Raw genomic sequence first — 12,304 nt, 5'->3', positions numbered from 1 at the left:
CTGCCTTCCCAACAGGGGGCGTGTTGTGAATGTCTTAAAGTGCACCGGTTCCCCGCTTTCTGCACATACTCATTCAACACGTGTCCTCCCAGGCTGAACCCGGGCATTTGGAGACAAACTTCAAGCTTGAGGGCTGGTGCCCTGTGACCCGCGATTTGGTGCGCCTGGAAGGAGGGGGCCAACTGTGCTGCCGTTTCCTTGCTCGTGCCTTTTCTACGCATGCCTGCTCGGGAGTAAGAGCCCCCCTCGACCTCTGTGGGATTTGCTTCCGAGGAAACACACCTGGGCTTGGGGGGGTGGGGGGCTGCACGTGGATCGGAAAGCGAGCTGGGGGTGCCGATGCGGGGCCGGCTGCGCGCCTTCGCTCCTCGCCTTTCTTCCCCGCGCTCTCCCTGCGCCGGTGGCTGCTCGCAAGGACCAGCTGTTGCTGGGCGACTGGCAGGCTGCGGCGGCTCTGGAGAACCAGCAAGGGGAGAGGAACCTGCTGGCGGGGCTTGCCAGTCGCCGGGGCTTCCTCTTCCTCCCCTCCCGGGGTCACGCCTTGGCGGCTCACCGACAACGCGGGGAGGACAGCATCCAAAGCCCCCTCCGCAGATCACCAGCCCAAAAGCTGCAGGGGGGCCAGAGCATCCCGATCCAAGCGCGCCATGCAGGGAGAGGCAGGCGGTAGGTGGCTGGGCTCGGGCGTCGTTCTCTTGGGGGTGATCCTGTGGTTTCCCCCCCCCCCCTATAATTCTAATGCTGAGAAAGCGGGCGGGGGGGGGGGGATGTCGCCTTCTTGGAGGCTGGCAGTCTTTGCAGTTGCTCCAGAATTGGGAGGGGAGAGGAAGGGGAAGGCTGGCGCAGCTGCGGCTCCAAAGGAAGGAGGCCTGGCGGCTTGTTTTGGTCGGGGTGGGGGAGAGCCTAGGCAAACCGTCCCCTCTTTATCTTTTCACCTGGGAAGGAGGCTTTTCTCCACCTTTCCGGACATAGGGATACAGATAGGGAGCAAGATCTTTTTCTCTATTAGAGGGACGCAGCTCAGAACTCTCTGCATCTTCCTTTCGCCTACTAGGGGGACGTAGGTTGCAAGATCTCTTTTCCAAGGCAGCAGTTCCAACTAAGAGAGAGAGATGCTGATAAAAAAAGGTTTCTATGGCAGAGATGTGGGAACACGTCAAACCCCCCCCCCCTAAAATGGTACCGGCCCCACACTACAGTTTGGAGAGGAGGACTTTCTAGGTTTCTTGGGCCTCTAGGTCACCAGACCCCTCAGCTTCGCTTATTTTTGCTTTCCCTCTTGGAGGGAGGGGGGAATTTTCAAGGGGGGGGGAAGCCTGTAGATATAAAATCTGCAGATTGCACCTAAGAGCACATCTATATTCCAAATTGAAAGCAGTTTGACACTGGTGGCCACCTTGCAAGGAGGCTTGGGAAGTGTAGTTCCAGAAGGGCTTAGGCCTTGTGAGGACCAACCTGTCTCTCATCCACATACCCTTAAGGAATCCCAGCACTCCTTGAGGCACTTAAACTGTGTTAAGTAGGAGGTGCAGTTGTGCTACAATAGCATTTTCACATGAGGCTTCTGCATTATGGAGTATCTCTGCTACTGTTTGTGTGTTGTGGCTGAATGTTGTAAATCAGGATGTGTTCCAGCCTATGTGTGGTTTCTGTGTTACAGACACAGAAACCACACATAGGCTGTGTTACAGGCACAGAAAACACAAACATCAATGTAAATATCCTGTAGTTTTATAATACAGTCCAGGGGTGGCCAATTGTAGCTTTCCAGATTTTTTTTGCCTACAACTCTCATCAGCCCCAGCCAGCAACTCTCATCAGCCCCAGCTGAGGCTGATGGGAGTTGTAGGCAAAAAACATCTGGAGAGCTACCGTTGGCCACCCCTGATATAGTCAATTTGATACCAGTTTAAGGATACTAGTATATCATATAAATTTGATACGGGTTTAACTGTCACAGCTTCTTCCATAGGATCTTGGAAATTGTAACTAGCTGAAGGGCATGAGACTTCTATTTTTGACTATTTTCTCTCACAAAACTTCAGTTCGTAGGGTTCCTCTAAAGAGAGCAAAAGAAGGTAGACCCAGTTTAACAGCTTGATCCTATGCATGTTTACTTGGAGGTAACTTCTTGTCAGTATATTCTTTGGTTTTTTTCCCCCCAGCATAACATTTTGCCCTATTAATACTTCATGTAGGCTTGAAATCTTCCTTTCACATTCACCACATAAGCAGATGGTAAGTAAATCAGTGTTGTAGAATATGGTGTCTTGGTACTTTGAGCAGGGCTAGCCTGTGGCTTAGTCCTCTGTGAAGACAGTTACCAGAGACACCATTCTAAAGTAGGGTTGCCAACCTCCAGGTGGTAGGTGGAGATCTCCTAGGATTAAAAGTGATCTCACAGGGACAGAGATCAGTTCACCTGGAGAAAATGGCTTCTTTGGAAGGTGGACTCTATAGCACAGGAGTGGCCAAACTGTGACTTGGGAGCCGCATGTGACTCTTTCATACATATTGTGTGGCTCTTGAAGCCTCCACTGCCCCATTGGCCAGCTTGGAGAAGGCATTTTTCTCCCTTTCACTTGTCCAAGCCAAACCAGCAGGCAGCTTGGAGAATGCAATTAAAGTTAAAGTTGCTTTCTTTCTACCTCTCTCTCTCATCTATTTGCTTCCCTCCCTGTCTTGCAGCTTTCAAACATCTGTTCATGTTTTGCAGTTCTCAGACATCTGGCATTTATTCTGTGTGGCTCTTACATTAAGCAAGTTTGGCCACCCCGGCTATAGCATTATATGGCACTGAAATCCCTCCCCAAACCCAGTCCACCTCAGGCTCCACCCCCAAAATCTTCATATATTGTCCCAAATGGGAACTAGCAACACTATTCTAAAGCTAGGCTTGACCTCTGAAGGCTTTAATCAGGGGCCTGTTGTGTGGTACTTCCTGAAGCAGGCCTTGAAGCAATATGGCATCATGTAATCTGAAGTTTTACTATGATTTTGATAGGTTTCTTCTGCTGTTGCTTCTTACTCACAAAAGAGATTTCTGGGTTCAGGCTTAAGGAACACAACAAGTTTCTGTTATTTTAAACATGGTATAGGGAATAGGTACCATGCTTGAGCACTGGTATAAGTGGTGATGTGTAATGATAACCTCAGACTTTCATGTGGTAAGGACCTGAGCAAAACTTTGTCCTTGATCTTTCGCCTGCGCCTTTTATTCAAAACTAATTCTATTGGCCTACTTTTTTTAAAAAAACCCTTTCTTATATCCTTTCTGGATGCATCTGACTGTATTGGCAAATATTTTATTACTCTGCTTTTCCTCCCAGCGGGGACTCAAATGAACTTACAGTGTTTTTCTCCTTTTCTCTGTCAACAACCTTGTGAGATAGGTCAGGCTGAGAGAAAGTGACTGACCCAAAGTTGCCACACAAGATCCTATGGGAGTGTGAGGATTCAAATGTTGGTATTCCAGAACTATGTACCTCACTTTAGATGTTATAAAGAGTACAGAAAAAAGAAAATGCAAATAATCTGAAAATGTTCCACTTGCCGCTTAGAGCACTTCTGAGCCTTTGCAAATGTGTGAAAAACAGAAATACAGGTTAAAACAGATTGGTACCCAGCTGTTAAAATTCGTCTGGATTTATTATCACATGCCAACCGTCTTCCAGGTGTTTTTTTTCTACTCCACCTGTAAGCAGATGCATTTTGCTTTGATTTACATTTTGAATCTCCTGTGCATTATTTCCCCCTGTAGAGCTGGATGCAATTGGGAATAGCTTTTTCACATCTTAATTTGGCCTCCCTGTAGGAAAATACAATGGCAACCCATGCCAGTTTAATTGGTTATTTCATTTACCATCTCCCTTCTTTGCTTTTCCATAAAACTGGGGAAAGGCCTTGTCAACCAACACATATTTCTTTCCATCGTTTGTTTCTCTGAAACAGAGTGCAGTGGTGTCTAGGGTGTGGTGGTGGAGGAAACTTAGAATACTTAGAATATGATGACACATAAAGCAGGAGAGCCAGTGTGATGTACTCGTTAAAAATGTTGGACTAGTATCTGGGGGACTCAGGTTTGCATCCCTATTTGTGCCATCAAAACTTGCTGGCCTGGGTGATCTTGGGTCTAGCCTACCTCACATGGTTGTTGTGAGGATCGAATGAAGGCGAGGACAACTATGTAAGCTGCTCTGGGTTCCCATTTGGGAGAAATTAATTAAATAAATAAAATAAAGTATGGAGATCATAACTTGTGCACTGCAATAATGAAGTTGAAGAAAGATTCCCAAGTGATTTTTATAGCACTTTCCAGTGTATATGGGATTTCAGGTGTATGCTTCCTGTTTTTGCCCAGTCAGTCTCTAACCAGCTGTGGTATAGTGCTAAAGAGCAGCAGCCTTTAACTGGGTCTGATTCCCCACTCCTCTGCATGCAGCTAGTGAGGTGACCGTGGGACAGTCACAGTTCTTTCAGAGTTCTCTCAGCCCCACCTACCTCATAGGAAGTGTTCCCTCGAAGCAAAGTTAGCATGAGCTAGTGCACAGATTTTTAGCCACCAGCTCACGCATTTTTGTCTTAGCTAAGGAAAAATGGCCCCAGAGCACAATAATTTATTCAGTAGCTCACAACTTTAATACCAGTAGCTCACAAAGTAGAATTTTTGCTCACAAGACTCTGCAGCTTAGAGGGAACATTGCTCACAGGGTGTCTGTTGTGGGGAGAGGAAGAGAAGGTGATTGTAAGCCACTCAGAGACTCCTTTGGGTAGTGAAGAGTGGGGTATAACACCAACTTTTAGGGATGCCAGCCTCCAGTTGGGACCAGAGATCCCCTGGAATTACAGCTTATCTCTAGACTACAGAGATCAGTTGCCCTGGAGAACATGGATACTTTGGAGGCAAACTCTGGCATTGCACTGAGATCCCTGTCCTCCCCAAACCCCATCCCTAAATCTCCAGGATTCTCCCGTCCTGAAGCTGGCAACCTTCCCCCTCATTCCCCGCTGGTGGCCAGGGGGTACCTGGCAACCCTACTTCTTCCAGAGCCACAGTGGGGCTGGTGATGGAGTGGCACCACAGAGCTACAGGTGTGGCACTGTCAAAATTGATTGTCAACTTGTCCGGGTGCGGGTAATGGTTAAGTTATGGAGTCATGGTGGGGGAGGGGAATGGAAGAGAGATAACTGAGCAATATTGTATTAAGCTAACAAAGGCAAGATTAAATTGCGTGGTTCGGTTGAAAAGCGCACACTGTCACTTTTGAAACTGATGTATGTCCATTGCACTGTGTAAACACACAGTCAGAGGCCACATACAGTCAGTAGTTACACTATGTAAACACACAACCAGAAGGTAGGAGGGGCAGTGGCCACAGCAGTTGTTGAAATACTTGTACTTTAGTAGTTTTGATTTCATGGTGTTGTGTTTTTTTTCCCCTTGTGAAGTGCCTTGATGGCTGTTAAATGCCCAAGTATGGCTTAATTTCCCTGTTTTGATTCATCAAGAGATCAAAACTCTCCCTCCCTCAGGGCCTGAAGAAGGGCTTGGGTTTCCTCACTGATTACAGGTGCTAAAAGCATGAACCGTCCTTTACAGATGTTAATTGTAGTTCTCCTTGTTCTGTTTCTCACTGCACCTTTCTTCATTAGTTCTGATTTTATGTTAATCCTACTCTGCCGTATCTTCAGCATTTAGGAATGGTCCTTCTGAATGGATTGATATATTGTTCATTGGTTGCTTGTAACGGAAGTATAAATGTATCTGCCTAATGGACGTAAACTTCATAAATCTGGCGTCATGAGCTCAGACTCATGAAAGCTTATGCTGGAATGAATTAGTTTCATTCACTGGAATTTAATTTTTCCCCCTTTGTGTTTGAATGCTTCTTAAAATCCCACAGTTGAATGGATGAGCTGATTCTACTGGCAAGCATGGAGCTGATGTGGAATTTTTGTCTCTAATGTTTCTGCGTGCTTTTATGCTTTTGGATTTTATTGGCAGGTTTTTAATGGCTGTTGATTTTAATTTTATTAATGATTTTTTGCTTTATTTTGTGAGCTGCCCCAAGAATGTGGTTTATAAGTATTTTCATTTAAATGGATATTTCATGCTTGGGTTGGGAATCAGCAGGTATTCAGTAACCTTGGGAGCCCATCCTAAGCAGGTCTATGCAGAAGTAAAGTCCCATTTTATTCAATGAGGCTTAGTCCCCAGAAAGTGTTTATAGGCCACCACCCAAAGTAATGAAAAGGCACACAGAGAGATTCGCAGAGGCTGATGGTGAGCTGTGTAAATGAAAATAAGAGAGGAACTAGTTTGGTTAAATGAAGTCACGGATCTTCACCAAGAAGACATGCTGAAAACAGCAATTTTAAAAAGTGCTTTGAATGTGTCATGTCCTACCAGTGTGGACTGCTATGGACTGGTGTGTTCCATCGGAGTCAGGCACGTTCCACCATGTCACGTGACTCTAGTGTTAGTGGGACAGTTTAGGGTTGCCAGCCTCCAGGTGGGGCCTGGAGATCTCCCGCTTTTACAACTGATCGCTAGCTGGCAGAGATCAGTTCCCCTGGAGAAAGTACCCTGCTGAGGACCCTTCCTTTCCCAAACCCCACCCTTTCCAGGATCCACCCCCAAAGCCTTCTGCTATTTTCCAACACAGACCTTCGACTTATGCTGATGACTTGAATCACCCTTAGCTGCCCAGAGTGGTAGCACACAGTCCTTTGCCTGGCTTGTGTTTTCATAGCGCTGTAAAAAAACATTTTTGGAGGCTGCTTATCAGAGCTGTCTAGCTCACTTGGGAAAGAAAACCACATAACAGAATACGTGTTTATTTCAAGTTAGCTGGAGAGGGAATCGAGTGAGGTTGCCATATGGTCCTCCACTCCACAGTAGCATTCTCGCTGGATTAAAATGAGATTTGCACAAAGACCAAAGGCGGCATCTGCCCTTTTGGTATAATTATCTTTTATTTGCTTATTACCATAGTGCCATCTATATAGATCTGCGTAATGATGAAATATGCTCATTCAAAAATTCCTGCCTGCTGATTCATAGGGCTTCTACCTTCTATATGTGTGTCTTCACAGCCCTGCTCTTTCATTTCTTGCCTTATCCTTTATCTCTTTTTCTTTTCTACCCTTCCCTTTGTTTGTTCTGCAGCTTCCATGAGAACTGATTACTGGCAATGAAAATGTCAAGCTATTTCCTGAAGTGTCAGTCACAAACACATTTTCTGGGCCTTTGAAAGGATAAAACCTTTCTTGATTTCGCAAGGCTTTTAAATTGTGAGGTTTCGGGAGTTCTTGGGTTTATTTTATTTATATAGATATAAGAAACTTAGATCCCACTTTCTTGCCAATGGAAACCCAGAATGGTTTACAGTATAGTTCTTACCTCTTACCTAAGTCAAGGTAAACAGCATCTATTGGGTCTCCTTTGTCCACATGTTTGTTCACCCCCTCAACGAAATGCAACAGGTTAGTGAGGCAAGATCTTCCCTTACAGAACCCATGCTGAGTCTTCCTCAGTAACCCGTGTTCATCAATGTGCCTACTCATTCTGTCCTTGATAATGGTTTCTACCAACTTTTCCGGTATTGAAGTCAGACTGACTGGCCTAAAATTTCCCAGATCTCCTCTGGAACCCTTTTTAAAGATGGGGGTGACATTTGCTACCTTTCAGTCCTCAGGAACGGAGGCAGATTTCAATGAAAGTTTACATATTTTTGTCAGGAGATCCACAAGTTCAACTTTGAGTTCTTTCAGAACTCTTGGATGTATGCCATCCAGACCTGGTGACTTATTAGTTTTTCATTCGTCTATCAGTTGTAGGACCTCCTCTTTTGTCACCTCAATCTGACTCAGGTCTTTCAACACCCCTTCCAAAATTAGTGGTTCTGGAGCGGGCAAACACTTCTCGTCTTCCACAGTGAAGACGGAGGCAAAAAAATGCATTCAGCTTCTCAGATATTTCCCTATCCTCCTTCAGCAATCCTTTTACCCCTTGGTCATCCAAGGGCCCCACTGCCTCCCTGGCTGGTTTCCTGCTTCTAATATATTTGAAGAAATTTTTATTGTTGGTCTTTATGTTTTTTGCAATATGCTCCTCATAGTCCCCTTTTGCCTGCCTGATCACAGTCTTGCATTTGATTTGCCACAGCCTGTGTTCCCTTTTATTAATCTCACTTGGACTAGCTTTCCACCGCTTAAAGGTGTCCTTCTTACCTTTTACAGCTTCCATTACTTTGTTTGTTAACCATTCAGGCCTTTTCTTATACCTGTTTGTGCCTTTCCTAACTTGTGGTATATATTTTATCTGAGCTTCTAGGATTGTAGTTTTAAATAGCCTCCAAGCTTCCCCAAGGGTTTGACTGTATTTACCTTTTCTTTCAGTTTCCTCTTCACATGCCTCCTCATCTCAGAGAATTTACCCCTTTTAACGTAAAACCTGGTTGTGTCGGTCTTTTGGGGCAACTCTCTATTTATACAAACGGTGAAATCAATAACGTTATGGTCAGTGCTCCCAAGTGGTGCAATCACTTTTACATCTCTCACCAAGTCTTGGGCATTACTTAGGACCAAATCCAGGATCGCCCCACCCCTGGTAGGTTCTGAGACCATCTGCTCCATAACACAGTCATTGAGAGCATCAAGAAACTCAACCTCTTTCTCTCGACCTGAACACATATTGACCCAATCAATCTGCGGGTAGTTAAAATCACCTATTACAACACAATTTTTACGTTTAGCTACTATCTTCAATCCTTCCATCATATTATAATCATCATATTATAATCTTTTGATTTGGTGGGCGATAAACTCCCAGAGTTAAATTTCCTTTTGGGCCCTCTATTTCAACCCAAAGCATTTCTAGAAGGGAATCTAATTCTCTTACCTCAGTCTTGCTGGACCGTATACCTTCTCTGACATACAGAGCCACCCCACCTCCAACCCTTCCCTCCCTATCCTTCCGATATAACTTATATGCAGGAATCACCGTGTCCCACTGATTCTTCTCATTCCACCAAGTTTCCGAAATTCCCACAATGTCTATGTTTTCTCCCAACACTAAACATTCCAACTCACCAATTTTACTTTGAACACTTCTTGCATTTGCATACAAACATCTATAATTTCCCAGGCAAGCTAGGCCCGCAACCTTCCTCCTGCCACCTCGAGACTTTGGCAGACAGTCCATACCGTTTGTCACCATCTCAGTGGACAACTCTGATCCATTACCCGGTAGAAAAGTAACAGCTAACCCTTCATCTCTGAGATGAGTCCTCTTGAACCAGAGACATTTCATCTCCTGTCGGCTTTCCCCCAAGATTTAGTTTAAAAACTGCTCTGCCACCTTTTTGATTTTAATCGCCAGCAGCTTGGTTCCATCTGGGGACAAGTGGAGACCCTCTCTTTTGTACAGCTCCCGCTTGTTCCAGAAAGCATCCCAGTGCCTAACAAACTTAAACCCTTCCTCCTTACACCATCGTCTCATCCACACATTGAGATTTCTAATTTGTGCCTGCCTCTCCAGCCCTGCACGTGGAACCTAGCAGCCTAAATTTTTCATCCAGGACCTCACGACTGTATTTCTCCATATTGCTGGTGCCAACATGCACCACGACCACTGGCTCCTCCCCAGCACTGTCTATCAGCCTATCTACTACACGTGTAATGTCCGCTACCTTCGCACCAGGCAGGCAGGTCACCATTCGGTCAGTACGCGGTTTTGCCACCCAGCTGTCTACTTGCCTAAGAATCGAATCACCAACTACTAAGACCCCTCCTCTCTCCCCGCCCAGGGATGGTTCCTTGGCGCGAAAGGATTCCCGCTCACCAACTGAAGAAGAGGTCCCTTCTGAGGGTGCATTCCCCTTATCTGCAACATGGTGCCCTGTTTCCTCTCGATCCTCAGGCTCCCTGGCAGCAACGGGGCTGCCACGTTCAAAGCAGGGCTCATCTAGTACGCCCCCAAGAGTCTTCCCCGAGTGCCTAACTGACTGCCTCTGCTTCTTCAGGTCAGTCACCTCAGCCTCAAGGGTACAAACTCGTTCCCTGAGGACCAGGAGCTCCTTGCATCAAGCACACACCCAAGACTTCTGTCCTGTGGGCAGATAGTCATACTTGTGGTACTCAGTGCAAAACACTGGAAAGCTCCCTCCCCCCTGCTGGCATTCTACCTTCATGATAGCTTTTTTCAAAAATATACAGTCCCCTTTAAATCCTGTTTGTTTATGTGGCTCCCCTTCTGGAGGGTCAACTTACCTTATTGGGAGCACAAGGAAATTAGCGATCTGGGTTCTTGGTCCTTACAGAGCCCCCAGGCTAAGAGCCGCAGGCCAAAAGCCCTTTAGCTCTCTGGCAAGGCACAGCTTCACAATGCAGAGAGGGTGGGGAAAACAGGCACTCCTAATCAATCAGCACCAATCACCTTCAATCACCTTCTCTTTCAGCCCACTCAACCAAACACACAGCAGTTCCCCAGCACCTGGTGAACTTCAATTGCAGAGTGGAGATTTGAGCCTGAGTCTCACAGTTTTTCATCCAAAACTATAACCATACTGCCTCTCTTGATTGAATTGTGAGTATGATAATCTGAGTCAGGGACCTATTTTGGTGAGCTATATGGGATTTTGTTTCAAGCCATGGAGGCCTGTTGAAATGTCGAAAGACCACTAAAAACCTAATGCAAGGGGTCCTTGGCCTTTTTGAGCCAAAACCTGACACAGGGTGGTGTGTGCCACCACAAAATGGCTGCTGCAGGAGCAGGCCTGTAGCCACAGGAGGGCCTGTGGGGGCACCGCGTAGGGTTGCCAAGTCCAATTCAAGAAATATCTGGGGACTTTGGGGGTGGAGCCAGGAGACTTTGGGGGTGGAGCCAAGATCAAGGCTGTGACAAGCATAATTGAACTCCAAAGGGAGTTCTGGCCATCACATTTAAAGGGACGGCACACCTTTTCAATTCCTTCCTTCCATAGGAAATAATGAAAGATAGGGGCACCTTCTTTTGGGGCTCATAGAATTGGACCCCCTGGTCCAATCTTTTTGAAACTTGGGGGGTATTTTGGGGGAAGGCACTAGATGCTATACTGAAAATTTGGTGCCCCTACCCCCAAAACAGCCCCCCCAGAGCCCCAGATACCCGCAGATCAATTCTCCATGATTTTCTATGGGAATAAATCTCCATAGGGAATAATAGAGTTCCCAGCAGACATTTCCCTTCCCTCCCCTCCCCTCCCCCCGCTTTCTGACGACCCTGAAGCCGGGGGAGGGTCTCCAAACTGGGGGATCCCCTGCCGCCACCTGGGGATTGGCAACCCTAGCACCGCCCCCTGACTTCCAGGCAGGGCCCCCTGATTCCCAGAGGGCCTGTGGCATGCAGTCTTCTTTTTCATTTTCTTTTTGTCATGGCTGAGCCAGCGAATTGTCACTAGTGGCAGCCAGAGCCAGGAGAGCTAAGCAGGGCAAAGTGCAGTGCAGTAGCCAAAGCAGCAGGCGGAGAGGAGAGAGGCAGAGGAAGCCATATGGAATGGGCTGAGGAAGGGGGAGATGGATGGGGCTCCTGGCTGCAAAGTGCCAGGGTGGGAGAGAGGGAGGTGGAAGGAAACCTGCTGCTAGCATGCAAGGTGCAGTCCCTTCTTCACTCCAAAGTTCTAGGGTTGGCTGCCTCAATTTGGCCACATTCAGAGCCTCTAGCTTTTGCCCCTACCCCAGAAAGCTTCTCAGAAGCGTCAAGCCTCGCAGTGGATGGGAAAGGGTGCCCCTTGACTTTTTAAAAAGCCCCCCCACTTGTAAAATCCTGGCTAAGTGCAAGGGAACAGAAAGGTAATTTTAAAATACACTATGTATTCCATTTTAGTAACTGGTTGCTAATGGATTTTTTCTGTCATTTCAGACAGACCCATTTTAGTAACCTGCTGGTAGCAGGTTATTTACCTGTTTATACAAACCCAGTTGTGTTGGGTCAGCAGAGTGTGGTTGAGCCACTTTTGAGGGAAACTGCTTTTTTTCCATTTTCAACCCCTTTGTTGCACTTTTGAATCACTGTGGTGTGCTATTTAACATGTCCATAGCGCTTTCTACAATGCCACTTTTTGCTGCATGATTTTTTTCAGGCTGTTTTTAATGTTGGGTGAGCGCTATAGTGCTAAACCGCTATTGCGCTATAGTGCTATAGTTGCACCATTGAGATGTGTTGACAGTCATATAGCAGTTTAGCACTATAATGCTCACTTAAGAATGTTTTTTAAAAATCCAAGGAAGATCCCATGATGAAAAAGGGTGTGGGGAAGCAGCA

The 12,304-nt window shown here is 46.3% G+C and overlaps 1 protein-coding gene across 2 annotated transcripts in view; it reads left to right on the top strand.

Annotated features, from left to right (window-relative positions):
* Nucleotides 1–582: 582 nt before the first annotated feature.
* NALCN (sodium leak channel, non-selective) overlaps nucleotides 583–12,304 on the top strand; it is a 290,882-nt gene continuing 279,160 nt past the window's right edge. For both annotated transcript variants that reach the window (XM_060233672.1, XM_060233671.1), the window contains exon 1: nucleotides 583–666. The gene's annotated coding sequence lies outside the window, so the exon portion shown is untranslated. The remainder of the gene's footprint in view (nucleotides 667–12,304) is intronic.

The sequence above is a fragment of the Heteronotia binoei genome, chromosome 3 (assembly GCF_032191835.1).
Source record: "Heteronotia binoei isolate CCM8104 ecotype False Entrance Well chromosome 3, APGP_CSIRO_Hbin_v1, whole genome shotgun sequence".
NCBI classification, from domain to species: domain Eukaryota; kingdom Metazoa; phylum Chordata; class Lepidosauria; order Squamata; family Gekkonidae; genus Heteronotia; species Heteronotia binoei.
The sequence above is the reverse complement of the archived record's forward strand: the minus strand, read 5'-3'. Positions and strand labels throughout refer to the sequence as shown.